This window comes from Dipodomys merriami, unplaced genomic scaffold (genome assembly GCF_024711535.1).
Source record: "Dipodomys merriami isolate MVZ:Mamm:240054 unplaced genomic scaffold, mDipMer1.0.p SCAF_594, whole genome shotgun sequence".
Lineage (NCBI taxonomy): Eukaryota > Metazoa > Chordata > Mammalia > Rodentia > Heteromyidae > Dipodomys > Dipodomys merriami.
In genome coordinates, this window is record NW_027206173.1 from 405,675 (window position 1) to 421,716 (window position 16,042).

The 16,042-nt window shown below is 36.2% G+C and overlaps 1 non-coding gene and 1 pseudogene across 1 annotated transcript; both read left to right on the top strand.

Annotated features, from left to right (window-relative positions):
• Positions 1–3,930: 3,930 nt before the first annotated feature.
• LOC138813391 (U6 spliceosomal RNA) lies at positions 3,931–4,027 on the top strand (annotated as a pseudogene).
• Positions 4,028–7,965: 3,938 nt separating this feature from the next.
• LOC138813386 (U6 spliceosomal RNA) lies at positions 7,966–8,072 on the top strand. The gene has a single exon (XR_011367765.1). It is a non-coding gene; the product is annotated as a U6 spliceosomal RNA (small nuclear RNA).
• The last annotated feature ends 7,970 nt before the right edge of the window (positions 8,073–16,042 follow it).

Consider the following 16,042-nt stretch of genomic DNA (forward strand, 5'->3'; position numbering starts at 1 on the left):
AAAATTCTGACAGGTAAATTTTAACTGTTCAAACTTTTTAACAACTTTGCCTATTAAGAAAATTTAAAATTGACTGGGAAAATAGACTTTCATGCAAAGAAATCCATGGAGACCAAGCTGAGAGGGAGCAATGTGGGTGATGATGGCTAATTTTCACAGTAAAGAAACAAACCTCACAAACATTGCTGTAAATCCTGTAGGTTCCCTTGAGAATTGTCCTTACCCAGGAAACATATTCTCACTGTGAAACAATGTTGTACTGGAATTTAAATTCAAATTTCTTTTTAAAAAGGCATCAAAATTTATGAATTGAACTTTAATTATTAAATTATTTAATTAACTTTAATTTCAGAGACAAAGTTTTACATTAGAGTTTGTCCTCATTAATATAGATGTTGGGTTTTCGTGGCAACCAAATGCTAGGGTGAAGTTTAATGCACTCTCTTGGACAAGATAACAGCATGATAGAAAAAAATGGTAAATATTTAGTGAATTAGTTTGACTAATTACTTTGCCAGAACAAAAAGGAAAGATATAATTCAAAATCACTTGACTTAAAAGAATGACGAAAGAGTAGTGAAGAGAGATGAGAGAAAATATAAAGGATTTTTTTCTCTCCAGTAGAGTAATGGGTTCTTGATCCGTTTCTCCCAATCTATCTTCACAAGCTAACAAGTGTGGCTTAGGACTGGAGTATCCAGTGCAGTGAAAGAGAACTCACAGAAGAAAATATTTGCAGCAGATGCAGGTGATTTATAACCTTAGACAATCTATTTAAATCTGTTCAAAATTCTCTGCTACCCCAAACTTCCCTCTTTGAACAGTTTTGTTTGCTTTTCCCAAGACTACCCTTCATTAAATATTTAAAATTTTGAGAGGTCATATTTATCCTCTCTAGAGGTTGCTGTTTGCTTGTGATTTTTGTGTGTTTTTGTTTTTTGTTATGTTTTTAACTGAATTTCAAAATGTTGTGCAAGTATATTACAATAAATATGTCTATCTAATTGTCCAATGCTCCTGGGTCAGAGTGACTCCTTCTATCATTCTCAACCAACCCCTTCTCCAAGATTTATTTCAGATTTACCACTTTTTTTGTCACATGTGTACATTGAGTATTCTAGCTGTACTTGCCCCTTGTTCCATTTTTCATTCATTCTATGTTTTTACTATTATTCCTTTCTGGTTTCAAATTCCTGATAGTCATTCTGTTAAACTATCTGTTAATACTTTGAAAAGTTTATATACATTCCATGGAGCTTCAATCCTGCATATACTTGAATGTATGTCAGCTTATAATTCCATATTTCATTCATCTGCAATAACAATTTGCCAGACTGGAGATGTGCAGCCCCTAGACATGATAATATTCTCATTCATTTGGAAGATTAATCTTTAGTCAACAAGAAAGTTTAAAAATGGCTAAGAATGTATTCCTAGCTACCAGTTTTTATAAATGGCTTTGTACAAAGTTTTGTGATTATTTTATTTGACATGGGATAATATTTTCTACTACCTATAGGTTTTGGAAAAAGAAGAAAACTAAAATTTACTACTATAGAGGAATATGATAGAAATAGAAGACAGATTTTATATTTGTCACATCTCTGATGAGTACCCATATTCAAGATTTAAAGTCTTATTTCATACTATGTTAGACAGATAGGGAAAACATAAAACAACATATGATAAGACAACTATTTGTGACTTTTTAAAATGTACCTTATTAAATGATGAAATTTACTTTATTAGCTAGTGTTTGGGTTTGAATTATGGGAGGTTGATCTATTAAACACATTTCTGGAAGGCAGCTACTGAACAAAACAAATGGTGGGGGGGGGACTATTTCTACACTTTAATGAGTGGTTGAATGTGTTTGGCATTAGTGCTAGGTAAATAATTCAACTCTATTGTAATTTGCTCCCTACATTTGTAAAACTTGCAATGTCACTTATTATCAACTACTTGTCAAATGTTATTTTGGTGAATGTGATTTTATAAAGTTTTGAAAAAGAATATATTTTCAGGAGATTAAATGTAGATTATCATTGGCTTGAGAATGATAGCATTTTTACACTACAGAACCAAGATTTACTGTAGTACCAGTAGTTTGAAGCATTAAGGATCTTCTCAATTAATGTTTTTTTTTTTAATTACAATTGACCTGTAAGTCAAGTTTTCCTAGCCTTGGTAGACCAATTATGGATCTATCGTTCCCAGAACAATTTTTTTGGCCTACTTATACTGGACTGAAATCTTTCAGTAATCATTAGGACAGGGGTATTAAAAATAATTTTGTGACATTTGTGATCTTGTTCACTCATATGGGCTGGTCATTTGTAAATTGTAAGTTTGAATTACTGTACTTTCTTTCAGATTTTGTGATCTCATATTTCATTTTAAGTTCCCTTGCATTTCACAATTGCTTACTGCTAATTCCAGTGTTGTCAGGAATTGAGATGGATTTTCAATTACTTTGTTGGCTTGTTGCATGGGCCTAGATGAGAAGTCTTGCCCTTGTTACTTGATGATGCAGATAACTGAGACCTGGGATCCTAGGACATGTGTGTCCTGCAGAAGAATAATAGCTTTTCGACATCATATCTGCAAAATTTGGGTATAATCATTAGTAATGCTTCAGAAAGATGGAGAAAATCAGTTTGGGACCAGTGAGTTAAAACAATAAACAGAGTAGCAGCTTAAAATCCCTAATAGATTAGAGGAAAACTATTTTTTTGGCAATGTGAATTCAGAAGACCAAGAACACTTAGAATGTATCACAAGTTTATACCAAAGATATTGCATTGATATTTTTATTTCTAATATGTATTCTAAACCTAGTTATTTATATTCCAATACTATTTATTGGAATAAATATCTATTTATTTTTCAAATTATCAATTAATTCTAGTAAGTTTCACTGTGTGAACTAAAATATCAACACATATAAATATAAAATGTATAACTATATACAAGAAAAAGGAACACGTTTTGCAATATTCTGTTGTGGTTAGAGTATCAAATTATTTAAAGTATTTAAAGTATTATTTCATTATCTCTACCTCAGTGTTTGGTAGAGTTGGACCTAAAGCTTTACCATTTGAAGATTTACAGCCTAGTGGCAAGAGGAAACACTTTGATTAAAACATTAACAATTTAAGGCGTAATATCGAGGATAGACGTATAGACTTCTCTTGTAAATCTGAAAATATTTGGTGATAGAAAGGCAGTAATGTAAATTCCTGCCTGGTTGGATGGTAGACGGGCCAGGACATTAGTTAATCATTCATATGAACAATTTTTTCACCTTCTTGGCTTTAGATACTTTTGAAATATTAGGTATAATAACCAATTATATTTTGATAAAATACCTTCTAGTCTAAACATTTCTATCTGAACTGTTCCTGACTCTAGAGACAGGAACTTGTAATTAAGATTAGTTTTGTTCCAGTAAGAAAATCTATGCTTTCAGGGTAAGGTATTCTGGTTCGTCTGTTCCTAAATGGAAGAAAGGTAGAGGGTCAGGTTGACATTTGTGCCAATAAGATCTCATTTAGGAATTTTTAGGCTGCAGAAATTTAGAAGTAGCTCTTAAGCAAGGCTTACTTTGAATCCATTAGTTCCACAAAGCTAACTCAGCTGATAAATAAGTACTTGAAAAGCTATCCTCTTTGAACCTTGCTTTAAATTCTTCAAAGTATGATGAAATCTAAAATGAAAAAGACTTAAAATACTCATTGACAAAAAAAAATTGCAAATGTGAGCAATCGACCAAACAGTGTAAGTTTTTTTCCAATATACACAGAATTTTAGAGAAGTAATATCAATAGCATTTTTAGGAACAATAAGGTTTCCTAGTTACAAATAGTCAACCAAGGATACATGCCTGTATAAAGATTGCATCATTAGCTACTTAAATTTAGAGGATACTACATGCTTCAACAGCACGTCTATCCAAATTTCAATACAAAGATTAACATGGCACTTGCACAAGGATGATATGAAAATTTGTGTAGTATTCCATATTTTTCATTCTTCAGATGCAAGAAATGAAAAAGTTATTAAAAATTGATTACAAAAATACATTTGTAACAATACATGTAATTCATTGAATTGAAAGTTAGTTTGACATCAGTGTATTAAATCATCACCTTAGAAAGGCCTTTACATAGCATAACTTTTACAAAACTTTTGAAATTAGATAACATTTTTATTTTATCCCAAAGAAATAAAATACTATAAGGACCTATGGGACAAAAAGGAATCTTAAACTGTTTCTATATGGAATGCTATCTGAAATGACACATTTATTAATGAACCTATATATTATGAAACAATGTAGAATTAAAAGTATTATATCTAGGAAGGATGAAATAGATTATGGATATTATACAAACAGAATACAGATTATCTTAAAATATCCTTTTTCAGACAAGCAATAGAAATATCTTTAGTTTCTGCATTACTCATTTCAACAGATAAGTTAAAGTTATTTCTGATTATAAAAATCACAAACTCTGCAGAAATCATTATTGATGTATACAAACAAATCTTGAATACATTTTGACATCAAAGTCCGGCAATTCACTTGGAAGAATAGCATGGAATCCATGAATTTTTAAAGTAAGATATTAATGTGGCTTTGTATTGTGAAAACATTTTGTACGGACACAAAGATGGATTGGCATTTTTGATATTTAAGAAACTTAACCCAACCATCATGACTTAGGAGAAAAATTTTTGCAGCCTTCCACAACTTCAAAGAGGTAGTGATACATACTTATCCTTTTGGCAATATCAAATGCAGCTTCTTCCAAGTTGTTCTTGACCTGGTGTGATATAATATTTCAATAGAAGGAGATCCCGCGTACCTTTGTTATTTCTATTCCCAGCAGCAAGATGCAAGTTTGTCAAGAGTTCTTTAGTTTGGGCATTGGTATCTGCATCATGATGAAGTAAGAAAGAAGCCACTCTGGTATTATTCCACATATAAGCACTATGCAGGGTTGTCAAGCCATTCACAGTTATTGCATGAATATCTGCCTTGAGCTAACAACTCATGGACAATGTCTAAGTGTCCACTGTAGGCTTCCTGATGAAGAGAGCTATACTCATCATCATCCCTAATTTTCACATGAGTGGCCTTTTTGGAAAGTAGTCTCTGCACTGAAGTAAGCCGATTATTTTCAACAGCCCAATGAAGAAATTTGCTTGGATACTTCTTCACTTTTTTCTAGCAAATGATACCATTTCTCACTTTTTCATCTAGTTCCTTGTCTTCATCAGAATTGCCTAACTAGAGACTTTGAGTACCAGTGGGAATGAGTTGTAAATGATTTCCCCAATAGTTCACATTGGTTGAAGTAGTCAGAAAAATCTACATTTTCTACACCTGTTTTTTCACCATGATTTTTTTCTCTTTTTCCATTTTTACTATTTGAAATTATTCTAACTGGAGAGTAGGGAATGGATAGAGAGCAGAAGAAATAAGTGCAAAAACAATCTTCACAGAAGCAAATTCTCAGAGCTATTTCATGACTTTGAAAAGGATAAAGTGGCTGAAGTTAGTATAAATTTAGAAGTATGAAAATGGGAGGGGGGACAAAGATGGCAACGGGGCAGTAGGGAAACGCCACAGCTCTCCCCAACCAAAAAGAGAGTTCAAGTTCCTAAGCTTAATCTCCCCAAGAGACCCACAAAAACAAAAAGATGAACACCCATAGAAATACAGGAGGTGGAAAATAACAAAAAAGAAAGAGAGAAAAAGAATTTCAGAACAGAGAAGTGCGAAGACTCCTCCCCCAATGCTTACTGGTGGTGAGCAGGCCCAGCAGGGGCTGCTGGAGTCCCAGAGACAAAGGGGCTGCCTGCAGATCACCCACACAGAAGGACATAAGAAACCAAGAAACAAAGAACTTCCACTCCTCTGGTCGAACCACTATTAAATAACCCCATGCTGCTGATGACATGTATGGTGTATATGTGTACACCATTATATGTTACAAACAATTTGCTCCAGGAAAGTTAGAATGAGTTTGTGACTTTAATTGAGCATCTTCATCCGAAAATACCGTGAAAATTGGGAAATTTTGTAATCACTTAATAACAATTAAAAAAAAAAACACCAGAAAACTACATGTGGAGCTATGGCTCAAGTGGTAGAGCATGAGCCTTGAGCTGAATTGCTCAGGGACAGCTGCCAGGCCTAGAGCTCAAGCCCCACGCCTGACAAAAAGAGAGAGAGAGATCTTTCATGTGATTGATCCTAACATATTTATAAAATTATGTCTTTATTGCTTTGTATGTCCCTCCCCCATGGTATAACCCCTGGTTTCACTATATATGAAGTTGGTGTATGTGGAGGGGATGGGAAAAAACAAATCGTTAAAACAGAGTTACAGGAAGACACATTTCAACAATGAGATGTACAAGTCTTTATGTCGAAAAAAGAACTTTACAACTTTGGTTGGGGAGACGGTGGGGAGGATACGAAGGAATGGGAAGGGGAAACAAAGGAGGAGGCTACAATTCTTGATAAGAAATGTGCTCATTATATCTTACCCATGTAATTGTTACTCCTCTGTACAGTATTTTCACAATAAAAAGAAGTATGAAAATGACAAAAATATAAAAAGATATTCATATATTTCATTATATAACCCAAACCAGAAAGCAAATGTTGTTCAGATGATTTCTTAAAAACAGTCTTTCAGGAGCTGGGAAGGTGGCTCAGTGGGAGAATGTTTGTCTTGCATGCATGTGGTCCTGGGTTTGATTCCTCAGCACCATATAAGAAGAAAAAGACAAAAGTGGTGCAGTGGCTCAAGTGGTAGCACCATCTTTGAGCTGAAAAGCTGAGGGACAGCACTCAGGCTCCAGAGTTCAAGCCCAACAAAAACAAAAACCAAACCAAAAACCTAAACAAAACACAGCTCTCACATTTGTATCCTCAATTCTTTAAAGACACTGCTTCAGCCTAGGACTAAGATTTTAGGTATAGACATTTATCAACACTTCTGATTGAGATTTCTACTTGAGAAAACTTTAAATCAATATTTTGTTCTTAATTTTTCTCTTTGTACATTCTCATGCACCTATAAAAAATGGTGTGGACATCCCAGTAACATTCTCAAAGTACCTCCTGGTGATGAGTTACGAAAAGTTGTATTCTATTACAAAAAGGAAAACAATGCTACAAATAAAGAAAACTAATGATTAAATATTAATGGTTAATAAAATAAAAACCAAACACCAGTGTTTCCAGTTTTTGAAATGTTCTACATATTAGATTTTACTATTTACTCATATTCCTGTACATTTAAAACTGGCTAAGATTATGATGTTCACAAGAGTTTTGTAGGCTACGAGTAGCCTTTAAAGTTACCCACTAAGGTTACTCTTAATTTATGGCTCATCTCATCATTTGTATATGGCTTATCATATTTGTTCCTCACTAACATGTAAAGGAAGGCCTCAAGTTTTAACAGAAACTGTGTAGTTAAAATCTTAACTCTTCACTGTTTCTTTACACAGACTTTGCAACTTCTCATAGTAAAGTTTCTAAAAACTCTGAAATGTACATACTTAGTAGTATATGTCTGCTACCATAAATCTTAAATACTTTATGGAAAAGTTTTATGACCTGCCAAACAGTCTTAATTTTTGCATATATAAGCAAATTCCCAGTATTAAACATATATAAAACAATAAAACTTTTAACAAACCTTAGCACTTGCTACAGTGCTCATTATGACAGGTGCCATGTATAGAATAATGAATTTCTACTCTTACATATCTCTTGAACAACAAATATCTGGAATTATTTTGTTTTTGACATATCTCACTTGACTTTATTCTTAAATGTGTGCTTGCTTAAGAAATATATGGTTCTAAAATTTCACGACAAGTCTTTTTAACTTATTTTTTGTTGAATTATCTAGTTTAGGAAAATCAATTCCAAAATGTTCTGTGCTCAGTTTGGCAGCACATACATTAAAATTGGAAAAATACAGAGAAGATTAGCATGACCCCTACGCAAGGATGACTTGCAAATTGATGAAGATTTCCACATTTTTACAACAACAGATGCTGGAGGGGATGTGGACAGAAGGGAACCCTACTCCATTCTTGGTGGGAGTGAAAACTTGTACAACCACTTGGAAAGAAGTATGGCGGTTCCTCAGAAGATTAAAGATGAGATTAACAAGGAACTTGATTAAAAATCGATAAAAGCTCTGAATAGACATGTTTTCCAATATGCTCTGAAAATCACCAGTGGCTTTACAAAGTTGTGTTAAATATCAATTCTATGCTGGCTTAATGCTGTGTGAATAGAAGTCACTAGAGAAATGCAATTCAAAATTACTATGATACTACTACATAACTATTATAACTCTTAAAAATATTCGAAGGAACTTGGTGTGGTGGTAAAGGCTTGTAATTCCAAGCATTTGGGAAGTTGGAGTAAGAGGATTTGAGCTTAAGGCCAGCCTGGGATACTGCACATAGTAAAAACATGCCCTTTAAAAAAAACTTAAAAGGTAATAATGTTGGTGAGAGTGTGAAGAAAAGGAAAATTTCTACACTCTTGGTCAAAATACAGGTTAGTATAGTCATTGTAGAAAGTAGTATGCAGTTTTCTAAAGAAATGCAAAGTTGAAATATCATCTGACCAACCAATCATATGATTAGTTCTCTCTGGGTAACTCGTAAATATATCTATAGTTCACTGTTATTCACATTATTCACAACAGGCAAGATATAAATCAAAGTTATGTGTTCAACTATAGACTAATAAACCAACTGTGGCACATGCACAAATATAATTTTCTGTTTCATCCTTAAAATAGCAAGAGATTTCTCCCATTAGCCACAACTTACAATGACCTAAAAGATGTAATCTAAATGAAGTAAAATGTTGCTTTCTGATCTTTGTAAAACCACACACACACACACACACACACACACACACACACACACACACACACACACACACACACACACACCAACCTAAGCAACAGAGAAATTTTTCAAAAAGTAAAGCAACTGGAATTGCTGGGGCATTTAGGTCACAATATAGATGATAGTAGATATACAGGATGACCAAGTATAGAGTTGTAATGTCTAATGTGAGCATACAGGGGACAACACTGGCCTTACATAGGAATGAAGCTAAATATGTAGGAGTTGGTCTTCCTTGTAGGGGTTTCTCTTTTAGGTGTTCTTCCTTCAGTAATGGATGAGATGAACGTAATTCTTTACATATACTTGCCTGTTTGCAGAAATAATAACAAACAATACAGCAATAACGTTTTATGCTCAACATAGAACAAAATGCCAAATTAATGTACATGAAATTATCCTTGATATAAACTAATCATTACTAATAAGGGAACCCATGGGACCTATGTTTCTTTAAGTCTGGCTTCACTTGATGTGATTTTTTTCGACGATCTCCTATTTCCTTACAAATGAGGTGGTATCATTCTTTATGATGGAAGCATAGTATTCCATGTGTATGTATGTGTGTATGTGTGTGTGTGTAACATTTTTTTTATCCATTCATCTACTGAGGAGCATCTGGATTGATTCCATATCTTAGCTGTGGTAAATAATACTGTGATAAACATAATTGTGCTGGTAGATTTACTGTGGCCTTGTTTGTGATCACTTGGGTAAATGACCAGATGTGGGATTACTGGGTAATAGGGGATCATGATTATGTACATCAAGGATAATCTTAGTAGATGAGCAGAATAGGTCAATTGCTATGTACATATGATCATAAAAGGTGATTCCAAGTGAAATGAACTCTAACACATGTTCTTCGTTGTTGTTGTTCTAATGAACTACGTGATTTCTTTTTAACTTTTTGTTTTTTCCCCACTTATGACAGACACTATATTTGATTTTGATACCCTGAGTAGTGTAAATATGTTGAGCTGAACGAGGCAAGGGAAAGGGAAAAAACAAAATGGTGAGACAAAGGAAAAAGGGGGAACCTTCGTAACAGTGATACTCACACGACAATATGTAGAAAATGATCTTGGTGTGAGCATTGGGAGTGAAGAGGGAGAAAAATGGGGGACGGGGTAAAAAGTTAGAAAAGAAATAAATCTATTATCTTACTTACATAAGTATAACCCTATTTTAAATTACGTTGACAATAAAATATAAATAAAAAATAAAATAAAATATTCGAGAGCAGCAATACAGGAGATGGGAGTGGGGAAAATACTGTACTATACAACGAAGAGTACAACAGCTGTGGAGAACAGGAATTTTACTTCATCATAGGAAGTAATAAACTGGGGTACAGATTTTCAGCCTCATGTCAATCACTAAAAAGGGAAAACCAAATGCACAATCAGCAAACCAATAAAATAGAAAACTAAACAATTAAGGTGGAGAGATGATTTGGATGAAGAGAAACAAATGACACAACTAGGAAACAAATAAGAAGCTGGTAAGTTTTTAAAATATTACCCTTAATTCTAATAAATGTTTTGCATCACAATTTGTTAGAACTATACTTCAAATCACAGTTTAATAGTATATCATTTTAATAATAGGTTACCGATTATTGATTTCTTAATATTGAATGCTTAATATATAATTTTAATTTCAGCAGCTATAGAAAAGAAGAAAGTGAAGCTAATTTTAATGATATATTTCATGAATTGTAAAATTGAGAAGCATTAGAAGTTAAATAATATATATTATTGTTTCATTTCTGTGAATTAATGTAGTAGTTCAAAGTGTATTCTACACTTAGCACTCATCTTAACATCAAATAATAGATTATTGCATATGACACTTGGTTTTAGGTGGAAGGGATCAGCACTGTGGTAAAATTCACACCACACAGTACAGGAGAGTATGACTCCTCTCATCTAGCTTAAATGGTGGAAATTTGATTTCTACATGCATGTTAAATACGTGTCTAGGTGATATCTAGTTAATTATATACATGAGGAGTATTTCAGATGATACTTAAAAGTCATATTCATTAATTAAATTTTTATTATTTTACAAAATAAACATTTATGGAGACTGAATTTCTGAGTAGATGATGGGTTATGTGTGCCAGATTATACATATTGAGGCTTATTTTATATTCCTGACATTGTTTCTACAGTTGGATTTAATTTTCCATAAGGGATTAAGTGTATTTGTTTGATATATGAAAGTAAACTGAATGTTTATTCCATTAATCCTTTGCAATTTGTCTAATCCCAATATAAATTATCCATGTGCTTGAAGTAATGAAAATAACAACAGATAAAAGCAACAGATATGAATCAGTCTTAGTAGACAAGTATTTTCACCTTTATTTTGATAGTTGATCCTCTTTTACACTACAGAATATTATTGGGAAAATGTGCTCCAGGCTAACCACAATTGAAGAATATTATGGTTTGATCTATCATAAGAAAAGGAAGGAAGGGGAACATTCCTTCCAAAATGCTCCTCCCAGGGATGTGATCAGTTTTATGGTGGTAAGTTGGAAATGAATATTTTTCACAGTCAACCTTGAAAAGCCATCTTGTTAGACTATTTCTGCAAGTGGTTACAGAGGATTATTCATGGATTTGCAAGGATGCCAGATTGCCTCATTTTGAGACAAATAAAACAGGAATTTAGCCAGCTGTTTTTGTATCTTTAGGAGAATAACACATTGACTGTAGGCCAGGGGATCACTGGGGCCCAGAGAAGGTGGTCAGAAAGATTAATTAGAGAGACTAAAATTGGTAATACAAAGATTGGAAAATAGAATTCCTTGTAGAACAAATGAATCATAGAATGCCTGTGTGTGTACGGACAAGACAGCAGACCAAATTCCAGAAATGCTCATTTTCTTAGAGGTCAGCTTAATGAAATATCAGTGGAACTCTTTGAATTCTTAAATATTTGAAAATATGTGGAAGAAGTCCAATTGCTGAAGAGAAAGAAAAAGTCATCACTCTGTTAGGAGGCCCAATGAAGTAATCAAGCACAGATTTGTAATAAAAAGAGAAAACAATTATTCCAAATGAGGGTTTCATTTGTTTTGATGTAAGTGTTCTTGATTTAGGTCATAGAAATTACCATACAATTGATCCAGTCTCACAACTGAGTTGGTATTGACTGCAGTATTCCCACATGAAGGAAAAGAGAAAATTTTCAAATGTCTGATGAAATGAGTTGAGGATGAAGTGTTTTAATAGTGATAGCTGGTGAAGAGATGAGTTTTCTTTTATTAACCCCCACCCCATTTTTAGCCTGATGACAGTGGATCACAGGTGTAATCCTAGCTACTCAGGAAACTGAGATCTGAGGACTACTGTTGAAAGCCAGCCTGGGCAGGAAAGTCCCTGAGACTCTTATCTCCATTAAACCACCAGAAAACCAGAAGTGTTCCTGAAGTTCAAGAGGTACAGCCCTCACCTTGAGTTGAAGAGCTCAGGAACAGTGCCCAAGCCCAGACTTCAAGCCCCTGGACCAACAACAATAAAAACAAATCTCTCTTTTCTTGGACTGCCTACATCTTTTCCTAACATTCAACAAAGCCATTTTATGACCCACTACAGTTAAGTCCAATCCTAGCTGCTGCAAATAGGATGATTTGTTATCTTATGTCAAAAGTTTCATATTTGAGGAAACAAATACCAGCAGTGGTAACTTTGCTTCCCGTCCTTGAACTCTGAGCCTGGGCCCTGAACATGGTTATGCTGGTAGCTTTAATGTGAGATTGGTTGTTATTTATTGGATTACTACCCATGAGAGGAATAATGGGTCATAAGAGAGATCTATGTTTAGTCTTTTGAAGAAACTCCATACTGCATTCCAGATAGGTTAAAAATTTTAATTCCCCACCAACAGTGTAATAGAGTTACCATTTGGCTACATCCACACCAGCATTTGCTATTTTTAGTTTTCCTGATAGTGGCCATTCTAAGTGGGACTAAGTAGAATCTGTCTTGTTTACTTGTACATTTGTTGGCACCTTCTAACTACCATAAATGAATGAATCTATGAAACCTATATTGCTCTGAGTCTTCATTCCTTTCTCTTTGTAATTTTGCCAAGCCTTTCATTTTCCTCAAGACTGGTGAAAAGTCATTCTGATGGGTGAATAGAATTCCATTGTGTGGTGTCTGTGTGTGTGTGTGTGTGTGTGTGTGTGTGTGTGTGTGTGTGTGTGTGTGCGTGTGTGTGTGTAAGATGACAATAGGCCCATGAGTTCCTTACTAAGCCCTTTGTTTCAACTGTAATTTTGTAATTCCATATTAAATTTGGATTGCTTTCTCTACTGCATTGAAGAATATTTGTCGCTACCGCCTCGACCACCAAGGAAGACGCGACACCGAACTCTTCTCTCTGCAGTTTATTCGGGACCTTTGAGTAATCTTCTGACCCCAACCCTGGGGAGAATTACCCACAGCCTTAAGTACCTGCTGGGTAGCCAACCCTGATACACCATGTGGGAACCACCAATAGGTTCAGGTGCGCGAAAGCAAGCCAGATTCTTTGCCTTAGCCATATAAGGAGTTGTTTACCACAGAGAGCACTCGCCATCAGGAAGGCGGAGGGCGGAAGCCGGCGCCATATTCCAGGTGCGGCCTCTCGCAGCTCCCTACAGTTCCCCCATTTTTGCTTAAAGAACACAGATGAGAACAGAGGTCTGATCCCTGTTGTACAATGCAAGGACTGCATACAACCCTTCTCCCAGAGGGTACCTTCTCTAGGTATGACTCAGCCTGTCCATTGATTCGTTTTTCACAAGGACGGGAAAAGGCGAATTGAACCCATGTGCAATCAAACATGCTCTCCTCGAGGGCAAAACTCATGCCTCTCGACTGCAGTACTTTGGCTTTGCAATCTGTGTTCATTGTTTTAGGGTGGCAAGCCACGCTTGGGGGGACTGACCTTCTCCAATGACTGTAAAGGCTTGGATAATCATGGCTGCACTGCGATGCTGAGAACCTCTAATTTGGCAAATGCACCACAGACATACCAAGGAGGCTAACACCAGGAGGCCTGTCAGGGCTCCTAAACCCGCCCATTCCTTAAGATGATTCATAGAAGCCGAGATCCATAAAGATAACCCCTCCGCCAATCCGGCATCCCCTCAGGTTGAGTTCACCATGACGATGGCAACCCTGAGCTGTTCCATCAGGCTGTCCAACTCCCCAGTTCAATTACCTAAAAGATAACTAGACAACTGTTTAGACAAATTTGCAGCGTTTTTTAAATAGGTTTTTTCCTGGGCCTGAACTCTGGGCCTGGGCGCTGTCCCTCAGCTCTTCAGCTCAAGACTAGAGCTCTACCACTTGAGCTACAGCGCCACTTCCGGCTTTTTTCTTTTCTTTTTGCTTATATGGTACTGGGGAATCGAACCCAGGGCCGCATGAATGCAGGGGAAGTGCTCTACCACTGAGCCACCTTCCCAGCCCCTCTCCTTAAGATGATTGGGTCATAGCATTAGGAGCATCCTCAGGCACAGGCACCCAACGAGGCATGCGGGTAACTAAAGCATATTTAAACTTTGAGGCATTCCAGCATTGGGTTACTGCACGAGGTAAGTTCTTCCATACTCACAATGAACAAAAATGGGGGATACACGCACACAGAGGTAGGCCTGTGAGTAATAGAAGATTTAGGTTTAACACTTTGGCCGCCGCAACCCTTAGCAGTTGCCACAACACCAGTCACGGTACCAGAACCCGAAGAGGCTGTAATCAAGGAAACAGTTATTTATCATGTCGTACGGGCATCGGTCTCGGGAACACAGACAGGGTTCCCCATCTCGGTACTGGTCTTCCCGGTTACACCATCGCAAGGATGAGCAGGAGGACCATCACCCCCCGCAACTCGTGCCTCTTCATACTGGGCTTTTCTAGTGAGGCGTTCAGGCACCCACACCGGATCTTGTTGGTCCTGAGGAAAAACACAAACAGAACCTCGTGCCCATGTCAGTACGGGATCGGGCCCATGCCAGAGCCCTGTCAAGACATCCTTCCATTTTACCATCCCTTTTGCTGGGCCATAAGGTTCATTATGTCTATCTGCTGGGGATTGACTCTGAGCATCCAAATTTAAAAAATTAATAGTAAATAAAGCAAGAGAAAGTCTTTCCTTTGGGGTACGGCCATGGCCAATTCCCCACTTTTGTTTTTGTAGGCACTCTTTTATCATGCGGTGAGCACGTTCCACAATGCCTTGGCCTTGGGGATTGTAGGGCAAACCATGTATATGTTGCACCTCCATTTGATGACAAAAGGAGGCAAACTGTTGTCCTGTGTACGCAGGTCCATTGTCAGTCTTAAGTTGATAAGATTTTCCCCAGGCTGCCCAGGCCTCCAAACAATGGGCAATAACATTGCGTGCCTTTTCTCCAGCCAAGGGCGTGGCATGTATAACACCTGAAGAGGTGTCCACAGACACATGTACATATTTTTGGTGTCCAAACTCAGAGATGTGAGTCACATCCATCTGCCAAACTTTTAGCGGGAGCAAACCCCGGGGATTAACCCCAACACTAGGTGGATGCTGATAAATTACACATCGAGGACAGTCTAATATCACCTGTCTCGCATCGGCTCGAGAAATTTGAAATTTTTGTTGTAGTGCTTTTGCATTAACATGAAATGTTTTATGAAAGGTTTTGGCTCTGTCTAAGACAGAGCTAATAAATACCCATTCTTGTCTGGTCCATTGATCCACTACATCATTTCCTTTGCCCAGGGGTCCTGGCAGGCCCGTATGAGCCCGAATATGCAAGGGATAAAAGCATGATTTTCTCTGCCAAATCAACTGTTGTAATTGTTGAAACAATGGACCAACCGGACTGGAACTCTTAATAGGTCTGGCAACCTCTAAAACCTTGAGAGCATTAATAACATAAGCAGAATCAGATATTAAATTAAAAGAAAACAGGCATGCTTCAAAAACTTTTATAACAATTTTTAACTCTACCATCTGAGGAGCACCGGGCTGAAACTGGTGTTGTACCGGTCGTTGTGCCTCAACAATGTGTACACCACATCCCGTTTTTGAGCCATCA